Source organism: Chinchilla lanigera, unplaced genomic scaffold (assembly GCF_000276665.1).
Source record: "Chinchilla lanigera isolate Chin_1 unplaced genomic scaffold, ChiLan1.0 scaffold00002, whole genome shotgun sequence".
In the NCBI taxonomy this organism is placed as follows: Eukaryota; Metazoa; Chordata; class Mammalia; order Rodentia; family Chinchillidae; genus Chinchilla; species Chinchilla lanigera.
This window is the reverse complement of record NW_004955403.1, coordinates 52155387-52180131: the sequence shown is the minus strand read 5'-3', so window position 1 is coordinate 52180131 and position 24745 is coordinate 52155387. Positions and strand designations below refer to the sequence as shown.

The 24745-nt window shown below is 55.0% G+C and overlaps 1 long non-coding RNA gene across 4 annotated transcripts; it reads right to left on the bottom strand.

Annotated features, from left to right (window-relative positions):
• Positions 1-7962: 7962 nt before the first annotated feature.
• LOC102022874 lies at positions 7963-20764 on the bottom strand. 4 transcript variants are annotated; one of them, XR_259257.2, is made up of 5 exons: positions 16148-16376; positions 15964-16071; positions 9148-9276; positions 8825-8971; positions 7963-8694 (listed from the first exon to the last, which is right to left on the bottom strand). It is a non-coding gene; the product is annotated as an uncharacterized LOC102022874 (long non-coding RNA). The 4 variants fall into 4 exon arrangements; XR_001234082.1 differs by lacking the exon at positions 16148-16376 and adding an exon at positions 20702-20764 and having other exon boundaries at positions 7963-8971; XR_001234085.1 differs by lacking the exon at positions 16148-16376 and adding an exon at positions 16566-16634 and having other exon boundaries at positions 7963-8971.
• Between the last annotated feature and the right edge of the window lie 3981 nt (positions 20765-24745).

The window sequence follows — 24745 nt, the reverse complement described above, 5'->3', positions numbered from 1 at the left end:
CTTAACTACATAAGAATTTTCCCCATTCATCATAAACCTTTGCTTTTTTTTCTGTATTGTAGATTGAATTCAGGTCCTTTCTACTGAGCTATATCCCCAGCCCTTTTTATTTTTTATTTTGAGACAAGGTCTTGCTAAGTTGCCCATGCTGGGCTTGAACTTGTGATCCTCCTGCCTCAGCGTCCCATGTGGCTGGGGTAACAGGCAATTTCCTCTGTTCCAGGCTATCTACCTATCTTTTCATACCTGAAGAAAATTCCATTTTGAGAATTTAAAAACTTTACTTCACCACTTCCCTATTGCTGACTATTTATGTTTCTATTATTTTGTTCTTAATAATTATTTTCCTGAACTTCTGGTTATTTCCTTAGGATAGATTCCCAGGAAGCATGGAATTATTGGGCCCATAGAAGATCAATATTTTTAAGGTTTTTCATATACATAAACCAATTTTTTTCTAAAAATCAGTAAATTAGATCACCTGGCTCATCACATGCCTGTGGGTGTTTGGTATTGTCATTAAACATGAGAAAATGTTTGCTAATTTTATGGGCAAAACCAGAACTTCATTTTAATGCGGTACTATTTTAGATATATTTGATTACTAATGAAATTTAATTTTTTTTCTAGAGTTTAAAAACATTTTCATATAAATTATAAATGTATGCCTTTTATCCATTTTTCTACTGGGATCTTTATAGAGTTTTTTAATGAATTGATTTGCATGTGCCCTTTGTCATTTTTTAAAAGAAAATTCTATGTATTATATTTTGAGATTTAAAAAATGCCCTGTGTATAACGTTCCAGAGCCAGCCTGGGTCTGGTCCTACCTGGGTAGGGAGCAGAATCTCTCTGAATGGTCCCTACCCACTTCCTCACCAGACAGATGACTCTGATATCCAGATTCATGAAAAAGGAAGTCAGTTCTGCAAGAGCGGGGTTTGGTTCCTGGTTGTTTAAAATCACCCACCTCAAGCAGATTGGCTGGATGCTGGCTGCAGTGGTCATGTCACAGATGGAAGAGTTATTCTTAATAAAATTTCACATTTTTAAATATCTATGGAGGCGATGCTTTCAGGTGTTTACAATAAAGACAGGTTATGCATATGTATGTGTATATGGGTTTATGTATATTTTGGCAGGAGGGTGGTGCTGGGTATGGAGTTAGTTTCTGACAATCTGCTGGTATCAGTCGTCTGAAAGGTTGGTGGAGATGAGACACTCATGGGTCACTCATCCAGTAGGGTGGAAAAATGACATCTTAGCCGGAAGCCGCAGAGGGACAGGCGGCATTGTGAGCTGTCTAGATGTGGTGACACAGAATGTCCCGGGCGCTGCATTCCTCAGGAACCTCTGCTGTGATCTGAGGTCTGCAGTCCTCCCCCGAAAGGCGTTTTGATGGCCTTGTTTCACTCTCATTGCTTCCTCCAGCACCAGGGGCTGCTGACCCGGCACCTGCTGACCTGGCACTTCATAAAATGGCATCACCTGTTTGTACGCAAGACTGCAGTGGAAAGAGCAGGCCCCCAGGCTCAAGGAGCGACAGTTTAAACCCTGTAAAATGGGTCGGATAACACAGGGACGACAGCACACAGGAAATTCTGGTGTTCTGGCTAGAACTGCTCTGAGTCCAACATCTTCTGCGCCTCAGGTACCATAGTGGGCCCTTCACAGAAACCATCCGGTGTGGTCCCCCCAACACCTCCATCAAGTAGGCAAGCAGGCAGGCGTCACAGAGCAAAGACACTGAGGCACAGAGGGGGTACATAAACCTACCCAAGCTCACACAGCTGGTTAGGGACAGAACCAGGATTTATGCTCAGCTATTTCGGACTCTAAAGTCCATCCACATCCTTTTCCACAGTGTCTATTTTCCCCCCCATTTCAGGTTAGGTTTGTGAATAAGTAACCTGGCTAAAGGTGGTCAGCACTCTGTAGAAGAATTTAATGTAAAATAATGAAGACTTAGGAAAGTAAATTCGGTGGGATTTTTCTGCTCCACTGATTCTACTTTGTGCTCCATAATGCTCTACCTCTGGGCAAGACCAGGTGATAATCTGGCTCCCTAAAACTGAGGGTTAACCTGAAGATTTATCTATTCCTGGGATTCTCCTCTTGGTTATAAACTCACCTGCTTTAAGCCCCAAATATTTCTGCCCTTTCTATTTAAAACATTTGCTGTTAACGGACAACTCTGTGATTTCTTCTGACTTGGAGATAAGGGGTTTTGTGGTCACAGGGATCAGATATCTCCTCCCCACCCCTTTCATTACAACACTGTGCTTGCTGGTCCACTGTGGCTCAGCGCCTCTTGAGAAGCCCAGCGTACAGACATCCTTAGCCACTTCCTTAATCCTGTGTCACTGCAGATGCTAGCTGGGTACTTAAGGTCTCGCTGACAATCCCTTTTTGCTCCCTGAGGGATGGAGGGAGGAAAAAACCTTCACCCTGCCCTTGTCCAGCTGGTGGGGATCAGAGATTCCAGCCCACAAGGACCGCCTCCTTTCAGGGGCTGCGAACCACAGCCCAAGACTGACTTCACTGGTCTGGTTAGGGCTCCAGCCCTGCTCCTTTCAGAGCTTCCAAATGTATAGAATGTTTGGTTATAGTTGGTCTTACATCCTTCTGGCAGAGTCATCTTGGAGAAGAGATCCCACAGCTGTGTAAGTGGCCAAGCCCAGACAACAGGTCTTTTTCCACGTCTCCCTTAGCTTCCTTCATCCAGAGTTCGGAGAGGCCCTGCAGATAACATGGCACACAGCAAGTCTATGAGCGACTCCTGCGGGTCACCCCCTTCCTCCTCACCACATCCCTGCATCTGAGTGCCCTCTAGATGCAGGCATCATCTCCACTGCGCTCTTCTGGTAGGGCTAGGGAGAGGTGACCTGCACTCAGGCTGAGAAAACCCTCACAGTAGTGCGCACATGGAGTGTGGGGTGGGGCTTGCTAGGGAGTTTTGCAAACAAATCATGACCATTCCATGTTTCCTTCAAGGCAGCGAGCATGAATATCACTCAGAGAGCTGTCAGCCCTGACAGTGCTGCTGTATGAAATCCTGGCCCAGGGGTCCGAGGCAGGGCAGGAAAGCAGCTTCAACAAGCAGCTGGAGGAAAATGTCTTAAACGCCCAATGGCCTGCATCTGACAGATGAACCTTTGTCCCTCCAGGACCGGGACTCCTTGGGCAGAGAGAGCGTCTCTCACCAGCCCAGTCCCAAGTACCCCTGCCCATGCTCACGTGCACTCACGTGCACACGCCTGCACACCCTATCAAGTGTGTGACTCACACACATTCACCACTCACGTATGCTTCTCCATGCAAACATATGCAAACACAGCACACACATGTACCTACATGCATGCACGCACAGGCTCACATACATGCAAACCCCTATGAGCACACTCACAGCACTCTCCTGTGCATACTCACCTGCACACACACACTAACACATGTGCAACACACACATTCACCACTCACACATGCTCGCATATGCTCACGTACACACACAGGACAATGCACACACATGCACATGCATGTACACATACGAATGCTCACTGCCATACGTGCACAGACATACACCTTTGTGCACACACACGGAGTCAGCTTCCCTGCTGCCCCTCATTCTATAGTCTCCCCAAGGGACAGCATGGGTCAGCCAAGTCAACCTCTCTCCACCTTGGTCTCCTGAGAGGCAATTAGGTGAGTAAAGTTCACTCTCCCTCCCTGACCCTCTCTTCTGCCTCCGTGTCCAGCAACCTAACTGGCAGCCCAGGTCCCGGGGTCTGTGTAAAGGGCGTCTCCCAGGACACGCAGGCAGGGCTGCCAGGCCCCTGAGCTCACTCCCTTTCACTGACCAACCTGATCCGTGCTCTGCGCTGGGCTTGAGCCAGGCCCGCCCCTGGGAAGAATGGTGCTGTCTGAGCCCGGCCCACCAGGGGTGCCTCGTGCAGCACTCTTCCTCAGGAACCAGCCCCTGTATCCCATCCTGGCTTCCCTTACCCTGAGAGGAGCCCACAGTGACCACTGAGGCCTGCACCCTGCTGCAGCTCCTGACTTGTACGCATGAGACCTGGCTGGGGCTGCTCAGAACCCGTGCAGGGATTGGCAGCTGAGACAGAACCCCGTAGATGAGGGGACCCTCTGGCCATTGCCCTCCTGCTCCCTTCTAGGCAGTTCTTTATCTTGCTCACTGCTGCGTGAGCCCAAGACCCCCAATGACTGCCAGATGCAGATTCCAGATGCCAGGAATTTTTCCATCGTGGTCACCAGGGACGGAGTGACCAGCACTCCTGTTGACCCTGGCCCCGTCTCAGAGACCACTTTCCTTTCCTGCCTCCTTGGCCCAGTCTGGCTCCCTGCGGGGGAAACACAGGAGTCCATCCTCCCTCTGCCCCTAGTTTCCTGAAAACTCCATCCACACTCCTGCCACTTCTGCTCCTGCCCAGGTCCTTCCTGAGCTCCCAGACACCTTGCCCTGAGGGACACCCAGGACAGGACCACCTCAGCCTGCTCCTGGACCTTCCTGAGAGTGTAAACATGGGGGTGCTGTAGGAAAGATGGGACAAGGGTGTGTCTAGAGCTTGACTGCTGAGTCCAGGCTGGTGTGAGCCTGTGGGCGCTGGGGTGGGTAGGAACGGATGGATGCGCCAGAACCTGGATGCCTTGTGCTCCAGGGCCCGCTGTGAAATGGTGGGGCACAAGGAGGGAGGGGGCAGAGAGAAAGAGAGGGCAGACGTAAGGAATGGAGCCAGCTGGCAGGAGTAACAGCCTCTCCAGACTGGGCCTTGACTCCGGGCGGAGAGTTATGGGTGAAGGACTCACCTGGCCCCAGTCTCCACCCCTTTTTGAGCCCAGCACCCAAGGCTTCTCCCTGCTGAACTGGGAGCCTCTGGTCTGTGCAGAACACAGCTTCTTCGTGAGCCCAGAGCTAGAACCGCCCGGGTGGCCTGGGTACTCTTACTGCTGTGATGCACAGCCCCGAGGCTACAGCTGGGAGTGGGCGGCTCATCAGAGGCCCAGGCTAGGAGCCAGCCTCCCTTTCCCACCAGCCATGTCCCAGAAGAATAGGACGGCTTCCTAGCTTCCTAGGCTTGGGAGCACCCTGCCTATCGGCAGGGCGATAAACCAGGTGACTTCTCAAAGTTCTGTCCATGACGCAGTTCCTGGGAGGGGCCCACCCAGGGACAGACGCTGGCTGGCTGCAGGGATGGGGAGGTGGAAAGGGTGAGAGCCGGAATGTGACTCATTTTCTGCAACAAGCTTGAGCCCCACATCCAATTTTGTTCTGTTCCAACACAGTGGCTCATGCTTGCCCTGTGACAGACAGGTCCTACTGGACAGATAGCTCTAAGCAATACTAGGACCTGGGGAAAAGAGAATGCTTTAAAAGCCATGATCGTGGTGGTACATGCCTATAATCCAAGCATCATGGTAGGCTGAGGCAGGAGGACTGTGTTTTGAAGCACAGCCTGGGCAATGTAGTGACTTAGTAAGACCCTGTTTCAAAATAAAAAATAAAAAGGGCTAAGGACATAGCTCAGACTGAAGGTCCTCTATTCAACCTGCTCTGATCTGCTGTCCAGTGCCAAGTCTGTGACAGCAGCTGAGCATGTAGAGAGGAGGCCATTGTCCCAATGTCCTTCCCCTTGTGGTATCTACTCCTACATCCCACCCCAGAACATACTGGTCAGGGGCACTACCCTTCTGATGGGCACATGGGACCAAAGAACAGTGGTCCTGCTCCATTTACCCAGGGGTGATGGTAACAGCAGAACTCCCAGGTGTGGGCTGAGGAAACAGGGGCAGTGGAAGTGGCCTCAGTGTCAACTCTGGCTACAGCAGCAAAAGGGCCAAGTGTCCAAGATCTCTGGACAGGTGGCAGCTGAGGTGTGCAGCTCCTTGGGGAGGCAAGAGCTGGAGCTAGGGCAGGTCAGTGGTCATGAGTTGAGGTTGGCTGTGAGTTGTTGCAGGGTAAGGAGAGCCCAATAAAGAAAAAGTGCAGATAGGTCATGAGGTGTGCATATGTGTGCAGGTACATACAGGCATGTGAGTATGTGCATGTGTTTGTATGTGACATGTGTGTACTTTTATGCACATGGAGATGTGTTAATCAGATTTTCCATTGCTGGAGCAAAATGTCTGACATACACAACTTAAGAAGAAAGGTTTATTTTGGTTCATGGTTGTAGAAGGTTCAGTCCATGGTAAGCCGGCTCCAAGGCAGAAGGGCCTGGTGGAGGAAAACTGCTCTTGTCGTGGCAGCCAGAAGGCAGAGGGAGATGGAATGAGCCAGGGAGGAAGGGTCCAGAGACAAGATGTGCCCTTCAAAGTCACATTCCTGTGACCTACTTTCTCCAACTGGGCCCTAGTTCCTAAGAGCCTGTTCAGCTAAGAACTCATCCATGGATCAACACTCGTGATCCATTCACCCCTCTAGACCCCTCCTCTGAACACTGCTGCATAGGAGTTCAAGCTCTTGATACAGGAGTCTGTCATATTTAAAGCAGAACAGGAGGGCAGGTAGGTTTGTGGGTAGAGTGTGAGGCTCTGACTCACAGAATTTACTGTCTATTGGAGAAGGCAGCCCTGATGCCCCAGGTGGTGACCTGAGCAATGTTTGTCCCTTGGAGAAGTTGAGAGTTGGTGTTAGAGAGAAGGACAAGGACATCCTTCAGACACTTTCACAAAGAAGATGGAGTGTGACTGAGAAGGGAAGGCCTGTGAGAGGACTCCTGTAGCCGCCTCCTCTTATGTCTTGGGGAGGAGGGACAGGACTTCAGCCAACCCAGGCAGCAGCACAAGGCCTGGCCTGGCTCGAGAGCATCACATCCCAAGCCCAGACTCAAAGAGAGCCAGGGAGACTCTAGGGCAGGAGGCCTCTGTCAGGCTGTGTGCTGCCCTGGGAGGGAGGGCGGAGCAGAGACAGCCAGGACCCTCAGGCCTCCCGGGCCTCGAGGGGTGCAGTTTCCTCTCTTCCAGATGCCTCTGCCTGAGGCCACATGCTCTGCTAGCCACAAGGGCCTTCCTTACTGCCTGGCTTCTCGTCTGTCCCCACCATCCCCAACGAGTAGAACGCTCAAGGGCTACCCCTTTGGACAGTGAGATGCATGAGGCCCACCCTGCAATTGGCAGCTGTGACAGAAAGCCAGAATGAAGGATGACTTCCCACCTTACCCAGGAACCCTGGCTTCTAGGGCTGGTGACAGCGAGCCTTGGGAAACGCATTGCTTTCTGCCTGTGTTCCTGGAGCTTGTGTAGTACAGTGGCCTCCTTTGAGAAAGGAGCAAGAGCACAGGGACCCAGAGAGGTCACGCCCCTGCCCAAGGTCACAGAGCAAGTCCCTGCAGAGCCAGACCTAGGAAACACTTCCCTGCCTCAAAGGCTCCTGGGACAAGAACGTGAGCCTCAGATGCCTCCTCCCTGCTTGGTGTGGGGCGGAGCCAGCTGGGGAGGGCATCGTCCCAGCCTAATTAGACACTGTAAAGGAACAGGGACATGGGGGGCCGTGCTCAGAGATTAGTGCCCCTCCATAGATCACAGTATGCCAGGGACATAATAAATAATGCGCCCAAAGGTTTTAAAGGTAAAAATCAGCAAACCATTAATAACGTCCGGGGAACCATACATCACGCTGAAATCTTCCCATTATGCGCTCCTGAGCCTTGGTGCATTTCTTGGCTTCCCCTCCTCTTTGCAGTGTGCCCCCGACCCCAGATCTTTGAGGCCCCTCCCCCACAGCCTGCTGGGCAAGAAGGGAGAGTGTGAACCTTTTTCTGGGGGGAGTGAGGTGCCATCTCAGGGGCTTTATGTAGGGGTGTGGTGGCAGCCTGGGCTGAGGAGAAGGGAGGTTCCTACATCCCTTTCTCGGGGCCCCGCACTTTTCTTTTGAGTGAGTGGGCTGGAGCTTGCACCCCCTGCCCCTCCGCCCTCAGCACTCAGCAGGAATCACACCGTGGCCTCCTCTCGAGGCGACAAGGAGGTTTAATTAATTAACACAACAGGGTCACTGTAATTGGGAGAAGTGCTGATGGCGGCACTTTCCACTACGGCTGCAGCGGGGAGAGCATCAGGCAGGCAGCGGGTGCTGGTCTCCTCTTCGAACTGGATGTGTTTTGGAATTTTGGAGCCCAGAGCTAAAGGAAGGGACGGAGCTGGGACACGGGGCAGCACAGGGGGGTGGTGACAGCCTGCACTGAGGCCTGTACTGCAGCCTTCCTTCCCACCAGGTCACCCTCACCTGGCCCCAGTCCCTCAAGTGCCAAACAGCAGAGTCAGGAGACACCAGGCCACGCTGCCGTCCGGTTCTTTGCAGGGCACGTGGCCGGAGCTGCTCCCGACAGCGTCCCACGCAAGAGGGCTCTAGGGTGGAGGACCGTGCTGCAGGCAGAAGGCAGACTCCGCGCTCACTCACGGTTGCTCCTTGGAAGACCTCTAGGCGCCACTGGCAGTTTGGGGAGTGGGTGTGGAGTCACCTTGTTCAGCACAAGCGGGTGTCCTGCACCACAGCTCCTCCACCCCCCTGGCCCATTTCCCCACCCGGTGTCTCTAAAGTCCTTCCAGCTCTGAAAAGTGTGTCACCTCCCCGCGCTGCTCACCATCCCCGTGTGGGTGGAACGGCCACAGCCATGGTTCCATGAGGACTCCGGGGTGGTCCACTGTAGAACCTGGGGTTCCCCAGCCACAGTGTGCTTCACCCTAGGCAGAGACATGCCCTCTCTCTGCTCAGGGCTGCCCCACCCCGTCACAGGCTCCTCTGACTGCACCCACACAACCATCCCCGCTGGCTCCCTCGGACCCTCAGAACCGCCAGGCCCAACCCACGCACCTGATGGATGAGGACTGTGGACTCCTCACCTCAAAGGCAGAGATGCCCAGTGTGGCTGTTGCCCTGTGCTGAAGGTGTGAGTGCTGGGGTGGGGTGGATCTGATAGCTTCTTTGTCCTCTGCACGTCCCCCTGGAAGTCCAGCATCCCTGCAATTATGGAACCCGCGGAGCTAATCGCCTAGCTGCTATCTCCTGCAGGGGAGCCTCAGTGTGGTGCAGGGTCCCCAGCATCACAGAGGTAGGCCTGGGAGGGTCTGTTGGAGGGCCCCCACTTCATTCCTTCCTCCAGTACCTATTTTGCCCACCTGCCACACTCCACTTACCCACATGCAACTTGGGGCAGGTTGCCAGTTCCTCTGAGCTGAAGTCTGCCCTCCGTCAACGCTGGCCTCAGACCTGTCTGCCTCAGTGGTAGCAGGAACTAGGGAGTTCGGACACATCACAGGAAACATCTAATAAAGTAGTTACGTGCTGGCTTGAAAAACATTCAGCTTAAGAGTTAGAGGACATGCCTGAAGCTCAGCTGCAAGGAGAACCCATCAAACTGGGGTGAGGGTGAAGTGGGGAGTCAGGGTGACAGCAAGGGTCTGGCTTGACCGGAGCAGTGCCAGGGTGTGGGGACAGGGGACGGCATTTTGACCTGGATGCCTGGCTTCCTTCACGCGGGGCCGTACTCCCTGCAGAAGCATCAATCCTGATGATAGAATGCACTTTGCCAACCAGCTGTCCTGAGAGACTGTGGCCCCCCTCAATCCCCTGTCACCGCATCAGACCCCCAGCCCTCGGGCCTTGATGGATGGCCCTGAGCCGGCTTTCATGCATCTCCGTCTTCCCCAGAAGCTGTGACACAAGTAATTGGTGTCACCTCCGTGATTGCACGCCAAGTGCTGACAAAACAGTCCATAACAGGGGCTCTGGGGCTGTGCCCTTGACTGGGTGGGGGAGGGGAAGGAGTCCAGGGCCTTTGGGGGTACCAGAGGAGGTGGCAGTGGCCGGAGGATCAAATGCAAAGGAACTCTGGTCCCACCGTGGAGCAGGCGCTGGACTCCCACCCTGTACCCTGGGTGTTAGGGATCGTGACTTGTCCCCAAGGTTGTGCTGGTAGATGACATGAGGCTTTCTTTCTGTGTGATTCAGTCAATGGCTCTTGGCATCCTGGAAACATGGAGGTCCCCTGGCTGTTATCCCCATGATAGTTAATGAATCTGAGGCCAAATGAATCCACCCTGCAGCACAGATCGAGGTGTCTGGAGACAGTGAGGCGGGACAGAGGGAGGCAGGGCGGCCTCCCAGACATCTCACTCCCACGCACATGGTGGAGCGCAGAGGCCTGTGGGAACCAGGACTGGGCACACGGGCAATGCCAGACCTCCCCTGCCTCTGTACACTGTAACCCGCCCCTCTGTGATGCCCTCGCAGCAGAGAACTGCGCCCACCAGCCAGGACACAGCGGCTCACCCAGGGCCTTTGCTGACCTACCTCTGCTTCAGCCCCTGCCTGACACTGAGAAGCTTCTAGAAACGTTCCTGGGGCTGCTGGCTGTGGTCACGTTAGTGGGTAGCCTCTTTTAGAAATGCCTCACCCATTAAACATATTCCAGGCCCTACTTACCTCGAATAAAGAATTGAACAAGGCAAACCAAAAATGGTGCTAAAGTTCATTTGAAAAGTGAAGGGTGAAGGGCTAGGGACCAAAAGAGAAGAAAAGATAAAAAGCAAAAATAAAAGTATTTCCTGGCTCTGGGAGACACAGGGCAGGCTACCGTGAAAGGGACACGGAGAGTGGTTTCTTCGTGGTATCTGTGTCCTCACATGCCATCTACATCTGGTGGAAACCTGCGAGAGGTCTACGCACGGGGCCCTGGGAGTTATCTGGGGCTGTCCTGGGATCTTGTGATGAACAGGTCCGCTTATCCCCCTCAGCCAGCTTTGGCAAGCCCTGCCTTCCTGCCTGAGTCACAGTGAGACCACTGGGGAAAGGCATCCACAGCCTCTGCCAACTTCTGTCCAGGAGGACACTGGGTGAAAACTTCTCTGTGCATTTAGTATCGGAAATAATACGTTGAGGTTTTTTCATCTCCTGACAGGAGGTGTTTGTGTGTGACAGCGAGTGTTTTTCTTTCAGGAAGACTGCGTCATGTCACGGCTGCCTCATTGGCCCTGGACTTCCGTAGCGTGTGCTTCTGTGACCTGCCCCTCACTTCCGGCCCTATTTTGCCCTCCTGGTCTTCCTTAGGTCCTCTTGTTATACTGCTTGCAGCTCCCAGGTGGCTCTAAGTCCTGCTGGGTGGAAGGAGGGGCTGGGTCATACGTAAGCAGGTGCCCTTTCTGGTGGCCTGGAATGGGCAAAGGGGAGACAGTATTCTTTCTCCACGTTCCATCCGTCCCGTGCCACCCTCCTGCGGTCCTCACTTCTCACCGCAGGATTGACTGTATGTCCACACTTATCCATGAGCCGTAGACTAGTGGCCACAACACCCCTGTCATCAGCTGCCTGTCCTGGCTGAGGCAGAGGCAGCTTCTCTTGGGGACCCCCCTCTGGGCAGGGCTCTCAGCCATGGCTACAAGTTGGCCTCCTGTTTGGCCAAGCCCTGGAATATATATCTGGTCTCTGCTGCCCGCAAGGTCGAGGATAGGAGAGAGTTGAAGAGTACTGGGGCCTCGGGTGCTCCTGGCAGCACTTGCCTTCCCACCTGTCCCTGTCCCCCAGGGAAGCCGCAGGCCCCTTCTTGGGTCGGTGGCTTGTGGCCTGTGAGTGTCCCACCCGCAGAGAAAGGGGCCCTGGGGGCAATGAGCAGGCGCCAGAGGAGGGGCGCGGCTCCTGGGGAGCCCTGGGCGCCCCCAACTGCTGGCCACAGAGCAGTCTCCAGCCTGGCCCCTGGGACCTGCAAATCCTTCCTCGATCTGCACAGCCTGGGAGAGTCCCCGCCGCCGCTCATTGTCCCAGGGCTGCCACTTTTCCTCCGCCGCATTGTTCCCTTATCAGCATCCTACACGCTGCAGCGGCTGCACAGGAAAGCATGGCCGTCGCCGAGGCCGTCGCCTAGGCCGCAGACCGGCCAGGTGTCCTGCCACACAATCGGCCGTGGAAGGCCTTTCCCAGAGGCTGGCCGCTTGCTAGAGTAGCCAGCGCACGGTCTCCAAGCACGGGCCGGGGCCGGGGATGCGGCACACGCAGCACCTCCAGGTCTCTGTGTGAGGTGAGGCCGTGCACAAGCTGGAGTCTCTGTGTCGCAGGACCCTCCTCTGCTCTCACATCAAGAAGGTCAAAGAAGACAACGAGAAAAAGCACTTGAGAGGCTGTCCCTGTCAGACAGGGGACCCGCATGGGAGCTGTCTCTGGGAAGCAGCAGCTGACGTCACCCACAGCCCCGTCCCTTTCCAGAGAGGAATTAGGCCAGGGGCAGCCCAGGAAAGCAGCTCCCCACAGGCCGTGGGGCGCAGGGGCTGGGAGGTGGTGTGGGGAGAAGGAGCCCACTTTTGTTCTGCACAAAGCTAGAACATCTCCAAAGCCCAGGAAAGTTGGCTGATATGGATGAAAATTACCTAGAATAAAGTTTGAATTTTCCCATCAAGAACGTTTTTTAAAAAATACACTATGTCCCATGTGCTATTTGGCACAACATACCAAAAAATCATGCCGCTTGCCTGAAAATCAAATGTAACTGGGCATCTTGTATTTCAGTGGGTGCGGGATGCAGTAGGGTCCCTGGGCAGGGCAGGAGGTGGGTCAGCACGTCCAGGCTCTGTCCCATTCCTTGGAGCTGCCCAGAGCCTCTTGCCGGGTCCTTCAGCTGAGGCCTGAGAGCCAGGGCTGAGTCTCTGCAGCCTCATCAAGCGGGACCCTTCCTCAGGGGCTGGGGTTGCCTAAGGGAAAACGCAGGGTGCCGACCCACTGCACTCCCACAGACGGGTGTGTCTCGCCCCCTGCTGGCAGCTGCGGATATGACCGGGCCTCTCTTTCCAGGACCCGCTGAAGTCCGCTGCCTGAGACTCGCTGTCAACTCTACTTCAAAGCTTCACCTTTTGGGGGACGTCTGAATCTTCACCCTCATGATCTTTATTGCTGAAAAATTCCATTTTTCGTATTCTATTCAAGCAGGAACTTGGAGAAAAGAGAGTATAAAGTTCACGGAGTTTGTGTTCCAGAAGGCGGCACAACAATGTGAAGGTCACGTCTCTCAGGTCCTCAGGAGGGCAGGTCCGCAGGCCAGGCTGACCACACGGGTGTGGAGGCCTCCTGTCGTTGGGGCAGGAAGTCGTTATCTCTTGCACTGCTCTGTGACGAGCTTCCGCAGCTGCCTGCGCGCGTGGGTGTGCCGCACACGCCTCCTGCGACCCGCTTTGGCGGCACCAGTCACCTCAGCATGGACGTGTACGCTGCTCAGCAGGTGTCCCGCACAGACACCTTCCCCCCGCGGAAGTCGCTGGAGGACAAGGAGAGGGCCGTGGATTCTCATCCATGTACGAAACACAGAAAGTGATAAACATGCTGCCGCTCTCAGGATATTTATAAGCCAAATGTGAAACTGTCTTGGCTGCGAGTGTGAACAAATAGCCATCAGGGTGTGGACACACCGACAGGCCTGAGCGGTCCAGTGGAGGCCCCTGAAGAGAATGAACACAGCACCGGCCTCAAAACCAATCTTCATTTGGAGGGAGTAAGCAGACTGCACCAAATACAGCGGTGCGTGCTAGGTGGTCTGTACCGTTCAGGGCAGTCCGGGTCCCGGCAAAATGGAGCTGAAGGTGCAGAGATTTCTCACATGCCCTCTGCCTCCCCCACACAGCCACCCACTATCTGCACCCCCACCAGATCGGCGCCTCTGTAGCACGGATGGGTTCGTCCCGATGCACCTGTTCGCGGTTCACGCTAGCTCCTCTCTTGCCTTTGCGCGCTCTATGGGTTTGGACCAATGTGCGATGACCTGTGTGCGCCTCCACAGTATCGCAGAGCAGTCTCACTGCCCTACGGGTCCTCTGTGTCCCTCCCCGCCCCCACCCCCAGCAGCCCCCGATCTTTTCACTGTCTCCATAGCTGTGCACCAACAGTGCATTGTGCAAAGATGAAAACTTCACGAATATCACCAGAAGCCAGAAAGATACTCCGGCCAAGCTCCTGGCTTTGCACATTTTGCATCTTGTTTCTCACCCATTTGATCCCTACTCCCAGGGCTGAGGACCTCAGCGTGTTCCAGATAAGGCACCGTCACTTTCATCTTCATCCTCAGACGCGAGGTCTGGGAGCCATGGCTGCCCCAGGACAGTTAGCGAAGTTTAATTCCCACAGAAGCGAGTGAAATACACACATTCCATTGAACCCAGTTAAATCACCCTTCAACGCAGGATCCCCATAGCCAGATCCTTTAAATGTTCTTGGCCCTGCCTGTGCTACTCAGCCAATGAGCAAGGATGACTCAGAAAAATTTGGAGTGGAAATGAACGACAGTCCCAACTAAGCTGTGATTACACTATCTCCCGTTTGCAAATTTCACAAACACATGTGTCCTGTGAGCACCTGACTTGTTAGAGTGCTTTGCCTAGCAAGGAGGGGCCCCAGGCTTAACCATAACCACTTCACATATAGCAAGGCCAAACCACAACACAAATAACGTTGATGTTACCCACAAACTCTTGGCTAAGAGAAGGACACTAAAGACAAGGGGAACTTGGGGGACCACTTTTCTAGGAAGGGCTAGTGAGGATGATTCTGATTTCTGCATGACTTATTAGTCAATAAAGAATCAAACACTGGTCTATCTTTACCCTGAACTCTCAGACAATGTCAAGTTTAAGCTGCCAGTGTGCAAAGAAGGTCCAATTTGTTCTGTCCCCACCCTGCCCTGACCTCTACCCCAAGATGTTGCCATAGCAGCAAATGCCCGGTAAACAAGAATAATAGAGGGAAGGCATCTTAGGGAAGCAATTTGATCTGCTGGGATGTGAAGCGAGGTTCAAAGCTGGTGGAACAGACCGGGAGGAAGTGGAAGACAATGGGTACAGGTTGGTGTGAGGGCAGCGCTGCAGCAGGATCCTTTCTGGGTACAGTAGGGAGCTCTTTGGGAGACCACAGCCTTTTCCTCTGCGACACTGCTCTTAGGAGGCTGGAGAACCAGGTAGATGAGTAGTCTTTCTCAGGCCTAGGTTCACGCTTGGATTTTAGGCAAACAGTGCCCTCTACCGCTAGACAGCTTGAACTGCAGCCCACAGGCAACAGCTTGCTTTCGGGAACTTGGTCTACGAGAATCCTCAAAGGGAAGTTGAAAAAGGGAAAACCGCCATGCATCTTCGTTCAAAAGAGAGACTTCCAGTTCCACAACATGCAGTCAACCTTCCACACCTCGGGGTCAGTCTCTGGGGATTCAACCCGCTGCAGGTCCCAGACAGGCCTATGTTGGTTGCCATGTACTGAACATGTAGAGACATTTTCCCTATCCATCCAGTATGACAACTATTCACATAGCATTAGTTGTGTAAGCATTCTAGAGATGACTAAAGCCTACAGGGTGGTGTGCATAAACTATATGTCGAGGCTCCACCGTTTTATATAAGGGACTCTAGCATCCGTGGATTTCAGTATCCATGAGGGATCCTGGCTAATGTCCTGTGGAGACTGGGGATAACTGTATTTAGATTTGGGCATTGAGTGGAGGTTTGATTATATATCCCTTAGAATTCTTTGATGCTGATAGATATTCAAGTTTGCTGGATAATTCAAAAAACAAACCATTTTCCCCTGCTGAGGTCCGGTGGAGTGGCTATGCACTTATCTCACCAGGGCAGGGTTTGGCCGGCAGAGTGGGAAGCTTTGGAGTACAGGGCTTAGTGTAAGAATCAAGAGTTCAGGGCATTCATCCCTCCAGGGTGTCCTGCTTCAGGTAATTTAAGAGAGGTCAAGATTATTGACTCCTGTGCTTGGTGTAACTTGAAGTATTTACCCAGGAAGCCTGTATTTTCTCCTAAAGATATTTGGAGGCTACAATATACATGATGATCCAGGAGAACTCAGGCTTAACCATTTGAGACCAAAGTCCCAAGTCCGTATGCCCCCATCTGCCCTTGGCTTTCTGGCTGCCTCTTGCAGAGGCCTCGTGTGACCCTAAGTACCTTGCCTGCCTTTCACAAGCTCTCTCTTCTCACCTAGAAAGCCATGTCCACACTCTCTTCAGACTTGTTCTGAGATCAGCAACCCTGCTTCTTTCTCCCCTCCACCTTCTGCCAGACTCTCTGGGTAGACCGGTCACCTCCCTGTGAAGAGAAGAAAGGGTCTCAAGAGAGCATCTGATGCCAGGTGCCCTCGCAACCTGGGCCTCGGACTACTCACCCTGCTGTCTGCATTCATATCTGAAGTGAGAATCTAGTCCTTCCCACAGTGAGAGTGAATGACAAGGGGAAAGCCCTCCATGCTCTTGGGAAGGAAGGCGCATTACATACCACCACCTAACCACTACGGGTGAGTTGGCAAGGTGTTTGACTGGTGTGCTGGGTTGTATCAGGCAGTAACGCCTACATTCATTGGCTTATGATGTCTTCAGGGTTTCAGAGAAGCAGGACCACGCCCAGGGGGCCAGGCTCATTTTCCATGCTGACCTCATCCCATGGGGCTACCCGCATAGGCTCAGCCTTCAGCCTGGCACGCCTTGGGTGCTTGGCCCCTGCCAGGGCCTGTGCCGCCTGGATTTCCTGGGCATCTCTGACATCTAATTTGCTGCACCAAGTCTGTTCAGGAGTAGATGGCTCACCACAGAGATCAGGCTCTGCGAGCGCCGTGTGGGTTGATTTTCTTCTCCAAGTTTCTTGAGCAGCTGAGGACGGGAGAGGAGAAGCAGACAAATTTGGAAAAGAGTCTACGATATTTAACTGGTTCCCTGAGAGCTTCTTGAAAACTCCCAGGGCTCAGGACCCCCAGGAAAGGTAACAGACATGAGTGACAGATGGAGCTCAGAGCTCTCTTTGATGTCGGCAGGGCTGTTGACACCCAGGCTCCATGCTGACAGAAGCATTTGTTCTACTGTGACCAGGGCCCAGGATAAAAACACAAACTTGGCTTTCTCTGACTGCCAAGCCAGCTGTACAGGACCCCGAGGAAGATTTCCAGGGACGGGGGCCTGCTGCTCCCCACCCATCCAGCTATGTCCAGGGAATGCTGGTGCCTACGTCTATGCTGAGGTTCACCATGGAAAGTGAAAAGCCAGGCTTGGGCTTAGCAAATGCACATGTATGCTCATGCGCATGCACACACACACACACACACACACACACACACATACACGCCACTCTGACTGTAAATACAGGATTCGGCCTATAAATGAAACAATAAGAGCTGGATTCAATGAGGGTTTACAGTTTTGTTGGGATTCTATTGTGTAGGCTGGGGCTTCTCCATACAGTAGTACAGCCAGTGGCTTCCTGTTATGGAAACAGTCAGACCCCGACATTCAGAAAGTCAATCTATACAGCAACTGGATAAACAAGCAAGATAACCATCGGCCATAATTGACACAATGGCCAAGAGGGCATTGACTGGGGACCGGGCTGGCACAAACCCAAAGGATTCAGAATCCAGCGCAAGCCATCGCCTGCTGACAGTAGCTGCTCACTGCGCCCTGGGCCTGCACGCACTGCCCGGCCTGGTGGCCTGGGGGCTTCGTGCACCGGTCCCAGTGCTTTTTGTAGTCAGGAGCTGTCTCGGGGTGACTTTCTGCAGGCCTGCGCAGGGCCCTGTGCTAGCTTTGCTTTCCCTGAGGTTGGAGTGAGAGCTCCCGGTCTTGCAGCTCAGCAGGTGAGCTTGGCCAGGCTGAGCCTTGAATCCCAGGCAGCTTCCCCACCTGCAGAATGGGCGTCATGCTAACACATTCAGGTCTGTTTCCTTGGAGATGGCAGTGAAGGGCAGCAGCAAAGGGATAGCAGCTTACTTACCCCCGTTGTCATTATCAGGCCGGGCGCCGTGTGACCATTTCCTGGCCTCCTGAGCGCTGTAGCCCACACTCCAGGATCCTGGTCTCCGGGGTCCTCGTGCCACACAAGGCCATGGGACTAATCTGCTCTGGCACCAGCTGATCACAGAGAATGACCCAGGCTTCTGATCAGATACCGTGGCCTGTCACTCACGTGTCCTGGCCTGGAGAGTTGTGGAAATTCTCACTGACCCTCTTATCTTTCTCTTAACAGCTCAACTCTGTCGGAACGGAAGGCCCCAGCATTTGGTGTTTTGGTTAAACTAGAAGCCGGGTCCCCCGTGAGGGTGGCATTGTACAAGGAGACCCTTCCAGGTGGGCCTGAGCCTTAGGGACATCGGTCACTGGACTCCCTTCCTTTCCTGCACCTAATTCTCTTGGGAAAAGACAGCAGGTCACACAAGACCTGTGAGGTCAGAGGGTGGCCTGGGGCACTGTTAGGAGTGAGAGGAGCATTCAGCACCAGAGGGACAGAGAAGGCTTGTGTGGGGCCGTGGGGGCTCTTGGAGCCATTCCACGGGACAGAGGAGAGGCCAGGAGGACGGAAAGTGGCTACTGGCTTATGCTTGCTGTAGCATTAAGTTCTGAAATCTAAGGACAAAGGCATTCGATCCATTTTCTATTTTTGAGAGGTAGGAATTTGCTTTTCAGAGCTAGCAAGTATTCAGAGGTCATCGCAGCCTTCAAACTAAGGTTCAGAGGGACAGCGAGTTTGCCCGCGGTCGCAGGACAAGTGACCAGCAGGGCTGAGGTGGGAACCTGGTTCTCCAAGCCCGGCATTCTTCCCCACACCTCACCACCGGCAGCCGGCAGAGGCTGTGCGGGGCAGACGCTCTGTGACCGCCTGGCTTTTCTGCCCAAGAGAAGCCTGCCCAGGGCTCAGCTCGCCTCGTCCCAGCTTTGCCTGCCTCCCAGGAGAGCCTCTCGCTGCTGGGAGCATGAGTCCGCATCCTGGCTGCTGGGTCCGGCAGCATCCGGGTCAGAAGATGGGGAGCTGGCTCACTGGACGCCCCCCTCCAATCCTGCCGCCAATGAGGCCATGCCTCACTTCACATTCCTGCAGCACCTTGCAGTTTATGAAGCACTTGCCATTGTCCGGACCTTGGCCACTCCCTGCATTCAGAGTGTCCCAGATCCCACCTGATAATCACGTGTGCCTGAGGCCTGGGCTCGGCAGTTCACCCCATCACATACCTAGGGGTTCTGCATTCAGGTGCTGCAGCCCCCGACCCAGAGTCCAGCGCTCACCCCCCAACAGCTCCCCAGACTTCAAATCCACAAACCCTGCTGAAACATGCCTGGAACTCAGTGACAGGAGGGACAAGCAATGACTTCAGTTGCCTGTTTTCACTACGCCTGCCAACTTCCCAACTTGCATTAAATGCCAGTGTTCCAGCCAGGTGTGGGTGCATGCCTTTGACGCGCGCACTCTGAGAGTCTGAGGCAGGAGGATCACAAGTTCAAGCTTAACCCGAGCAACCTAGTAACTCAGCAAGACTTGTTTGAAAATAAAAAGGGCTGTGGACTTACGGTAGTAGTTCAGTATGGAGGCTCCAGTTCAGTCCCCAATACCACAGAAACAAAACACAGAAACTTCAAGTGCTATTGCTCAAACTGAAGCCTGTGCTCCTCAGAAAGCTCTTAGCATACATAGATCTCTTCCCCTGATTCTCAAAGGAGGTGAGTTTGACCTGGCTCGCCATGGCCCACGGCTTCCTGGGTGGAGAAGTTAGCCCGCTTCGGTGACATACACAGTGATAAAGATGTGACCTCACCAAGAGCTGGAAGTCAAGAGTCCTGTCTACCCTGCTCCCTCCAGAGAGAGCTGACTTTCTGCACACTGGCTGCCAACCTGTCCTCAATCACGTCAGCTCTGTGGCTTGGAAGGCAGGGAAGCCAGCTCCTGCTATGGGACAGAGCGTCCCCTTCTTTCTTGCCCTGTGGGACCTCTGACGAGGGACCCTGCACCTGCTGACTGTGGCTGATCATGGCCCGGACTCTGGCTCCTCAGCTGGCCTGTGATTCGTGTGGTCAGCTGCAGCTCTTGCGGCTCCAGCACCTCCCACGGGCCACACCCCCACTGCCCTCTCATGATGGACTTGGTGGGGGGGTCCTCACCTTGCAGTGAAAGTTCATGCAGGCGTTATTTAGCACTCCGGAGCAGGGGTTGATAGCTGGGCTGTGGGTTTGCTGCACAACCTCATCTGACCCCCCAATTCTTGGACTTGGGCCCTTCTGGTTTGGGCCAAGGAAGATTCCACCCTCTGTCCTTGTGTCTCCTGCCCAGCTGCCTGGCACACACCACTCAGGAGCCAGATGCCCTGCTTCTCCCCAGCTCAAGAGGTGCCGCCTGCTCCCTCACGTCGCCCCTCCCTGCCCATTCTCAGGGGCAGAACTTTTCAGAGGTTTTGCCTGCCTGTCCCTGGTTTCTTTGGCATGGAGAGATGTGGAGAGAATAATGCGAAACACAACCCAGCCGGCCGCATTCCTATCTAAGCCACAGAGACCAAAGGAGCGTGTGGGGACAGGGCACGGTCACAGGACCTCGCCCTCTGCCTTCTCTGGGGCTGACAGTGGGCTCTCGGGCTTTCCAGAATCCACAGCAGGACCTGGGATATCATGGGTTGGTCTCTAACTCAGGCCAGCGGGTTCAGGGCAGGTGGCTTCCTGTGGCTCCAAACCCGCAGCTGTCCCTCCTGCCTGACAAGAAAGTCCCACCCTGTCTGGCAGCCAAGGTCCTCTGATCCCCGCCCCCAACCTGCTCTCCATCCCCCTCCAGCTTTCCCCCCTTGTGGGCTCTCCCCTCCCCCTCACATCCCCAAATCCTTCCGGTTCGTCCAGGCTCCATTCCGTGATGGTTCCCTGGGGGAACCTTATTTCGCAAACTGGAAGCCTGGGGTCAGTAGGACTGAATCACTCACCTGGGGCTCCACAGAGAGTGAGCGGCAGGGTGGGCCTCCTTCAGTCAGGCCTGTGGATCCCAGAATCGGATCCCCCCGTCGGTCCCTCCCTCCTTGTGCAGGGGGTGAGACAGCTCCACGCACTTGGCTCCCGGCCACTGCAGGGAGCTAAAGCTCTAACTGCACCCTCCGCCCCACCTGCCGGGGCAGGAGCAGAGGGTGTACTTCCCACCACCTGGAGCAGGGCCAGGTGCTTTCGGGTGCAGGCAGTCCCTGTTTGTTTGGTTTTTTTTTTTTTTTTTTTTTTTTTGGTTTTTCTCCGGTACCGGGAACCGAACTCACGACCTTGCACTTGCCAGGCAGGCGCTTTGCTGCGGAGCTAAATCCCCAGCCCCTGCAGGCAGTCCCTGTGATGAAGACCACATCATGAATCAGCGACAACAGCTGCCACTTACCCTCGTACTGATGACAGTGGCGGACACCTAGGGAGACCTGACCAGGCACAGTGCCACAGACAGCCCACGGGCCTTGGCATCCCCCACTTCCGCTAACTTGGGGCATGTGCGGTGATTTCCACAGTACCGATGGCAAATGGGGGCCCGAAAGATCTCAGCTACTGTCTTCGCATGTGTGAAGCTGAGACAGGAGCCCAGCACAAGGACTGTCCATCCCCGGGGCCACTCTGTGTCACAAGACGGCCAGGGTCCTCCCCAGGAAGCACACAATACGTGGTGGCCTTTGCATGACCTGAATGAGGCCTCCGTGGTTTGACGGAGGAAGTGGGGGGCGGCCCAGAGTCGGTTCACAAGACAAGAGAGGCTCCGAAGGAAGGCTCCGTGAGGGGCCTGTCGCTGCTTCTGAGGGACAGTAAGGGTGATGATTCATCCACGGAGGGCCCCAAGACCCTCAGCGTCCTGCTTCTGTTCTTAGGGGTGTCATGGGTACACCTTCTCTGAGCTCGCCTTTCCTTGTACTCTATCTTGGGGACAATGACGCCAAGAACAGCAAACTCCTCTGTTCACAGACTCATTTACGGAGATCCGGCTGGTGCCCTCTGGACTCCAGAAGGACAGCGAGGACAGGACATTCTGGGGCTGCTGTCACAGAACTTTCTACTGAGAAGCAGCAGCAAGCAGAACAGCAAATAAGCAAGGAGCCTTGAGAGGGTGACAATGTGTGTCCTGGGGTGTACAAACCGGGGACAGAGAGTGGGGTAGGAGTGCTACGTGCGCTAGTTCCTCCTGAGTCTGTCCCTCAGCCCTGCCCCGCTGGGAGCGGGGATGGAAACCTCGATCCACAGTACCGCCTCCTCACCCTGGCACGGACATCTCCCTCCTGTGCTCCCTTTTGCCTCTCCCTGCCGGAGGTAAGGAAGCTGCGCTGTGCCTGAGAGGGTTCACCCGTCCGCGCAGGGGAGTCCAGTCCTACAGGGGTGAGCGCCAGCTCCGGGCACGCCTGTTCTGTTGCTGGCTCACCCACCTCACAGCTCTGGTAGAGCCAAGCCAGAAATCCAGGTGCCTAAAGGCCACATCTGCTCCCGTCCCCAGTGACCGCCCCTGAGGTTCTCCCTGCCTGGCACTCCACACCCTTCTGTGAGGCACCCAGACCTGAGAGAAGGCCCCCGCCCACAGTCCCCAGAGTGTTGGCCGGGGGTCCGGAGCAGTGCGCTGGGCTGGGCTGCATCTTTGGGGATGGGAGTCTGAGCCCAGGTTGGGGATGACAGGGAAGGATTACCGGGCTGGACGGGCAGGACCCTGGAGGAGAGTTGGGCCAGCTGGAGACAGGGCCGGGAGACGCCAAGCAGGGTCGGGCCCCCGAAGCACAAGGACAGAAAACCTCCTCCCCCTCCTGCTTCCTGCTTCCTTCGGTCATGACCATGGCATCAGAGCAGCCTCGGCACTGTGGCTTGTGCGCGGAAGGTTTAGAGTCAGTCACAGCGAAGGAACACAGGGAGAAGCTAATCGAGTCCGCCTGCTTCTCACACCAGGAGGCCGAAGGCCTGGGCAAAGGCTTGCTTGGCTAAGATCTCACAGCCAGGCGGCTGCTGCCTTGGGGTTCCTCCTGGAGTGTTGGCGGCCAGCCTGGAGCTTTTTCGCACCGCGCTTCTTGTCTACCTTGGCCTAGTCCCTGGCCCAGGGTGTGTGCAGACCACCAGGTGAACACAAGCACTGTCCTTCGGGTCTGAGGGAGGCCCAGGGCCACTGCAGGAGGATCAGCAGGGCTCCCAAAGCCGCCTTGCTCAGCGGTGCTGCAGAGCCCGGTGAACACCCCCCGTGGCTCTGCGCTTCCGGGCAGCGCCTGGCGGCAGACGGCTTTCTGCAGGCCTGGCTTTCCTGGCCCTGAGAACCAGCGATGGTCCTGGTCCGGGACACTTAGCTAGGATTGTCCTGACAGCGCCCAGGCTCTGTAAGCCTCAGGGTTACAACAGAGCTCTGTACCCTCTTTCGGCCTCAGTCGCCAAACTGAAAATAAAAGAGACGGGAGGAACACACAGCCCCGCACTTGCTCTGAGGCTGGGTATCTGTTTCCATCCTCATCTTTGTTCCCTTTGTTACCTGCAGGGCCGGGAGACATGAAGATGCAGTTATGTCTGATGTCGTTATGCGTCGCTCTAGGCCCTGGGCGACTAAGGAAGGCACAGCTCAGAGCAGAATCGCACTGGAGGTTGCACCCTCAACAATTTCAGCGAGAGGACTGCTCTGAACCATGCAGGTCCATGGGGTGCATGGGTTGCTGGGGTCCCTGCCCCCTCCTCAGGAGAAGAGCAAGGAGGCTGGGTGTGGAAGTGGTGGGGCTTGGGGTTCACAGCTGTGGGCTCCCCCTGCCACAGAAATGCTGTGACAGCAGAAGGGTCCCTGGTGATAGGTGCTAGTGAACTATGAGGTTAGCTATCTGCGCAGAAAAGGCAGGGTCCCTGTGCACAGCACGGGACAGGCCAGGCGGGCTCTCCGGGGCGGAGAGTCCTGTCACCCGGGAGATGTGAGGTGTCCTCTGAGCTGTGTCAGGGCACAGCTGGCCCAGGATCTCTTGTCTGCTCAGCTACTTGTCTTAGAAACCACCTGTCTCGTACGGTGCCAAGGAATCTGTAATACATTCCCACCTCGAGCAAGGCCCCTCCCGTTTCAGGAGAAGACTTGCTCTTCCAGCTGGGATGGTGTCTGCGAATCTGCTGAGTTAAGATGATGAAACCAGTCTTGTCTCCTCTTCCCAGCAGTGTCCCCAGCTTCCAATAATGAGAAGGCTTTCGGTGGGCAGCAGGCAGGGTGTGTTCTGCACCCCACGCCATGGTGTGACACACTGAGGTGAACACCTGGAGGCAGGTGGTGGACCTGTCCCCTCCAGTCCCCATCCCTGCCCTACAGTCTCACACCAAGGCCATCTGGCTTATCGGGTGTCCTGCCTGGTTCATGTGGGTGTTTGGGACGGGAGCCTCCTGTGCCCTTTGGTTGGAGCTGTTCCCAGGGAACAAGCTGGTTTCAGATCACGGCAGGTGGCACCAGATGAGCTCATCGGGGAGCTAGCGAGGGGTGTGGTGGTGCAAGGGACATGCTCAAGGTCACAGGCAGGCGCCTCCGCTTGGTGTGTCCCAGCCTCCCAGGGGACCCATGGCCCTTGTCAGCTTCCAACCCCAAGCCCCCTGCTGCTGGGGACCTGGCGTGTGTCCCTGTCACCCATTGCTTTTGGCCACCTGTCTGCGTGCACCTGAGTTGCCTCTCCTGAGCCTCCCCAGGGGAAGCCAAGGGGATGGCGGGCCTCCAAAGGGAGCTGCCATTTGGAAGACCCCTCGCCACCCGGCTTTCTCCTTTGCTCGAGAACAGATTCCAGAACTGGTCCCCCAGGGAGCGGAACGTGTCTATCCAGACCCCAGGACCCCAGGCCCGAGTGGCCTGTCACGGCCGTGGGGAGGTCGGGGCATGGACGAGGGGTCGGGCAGGGAGATTTGGCCTCAGTGGCCGCTCCTGAGCCTGAATGAATGGAAGTCCTGGCGGAAACACCTGGTGGTAACGGAAATCCAGGACAACTTTTATTATCCCTGTTCACAGGTCCATTCAGCCCACATTGGGG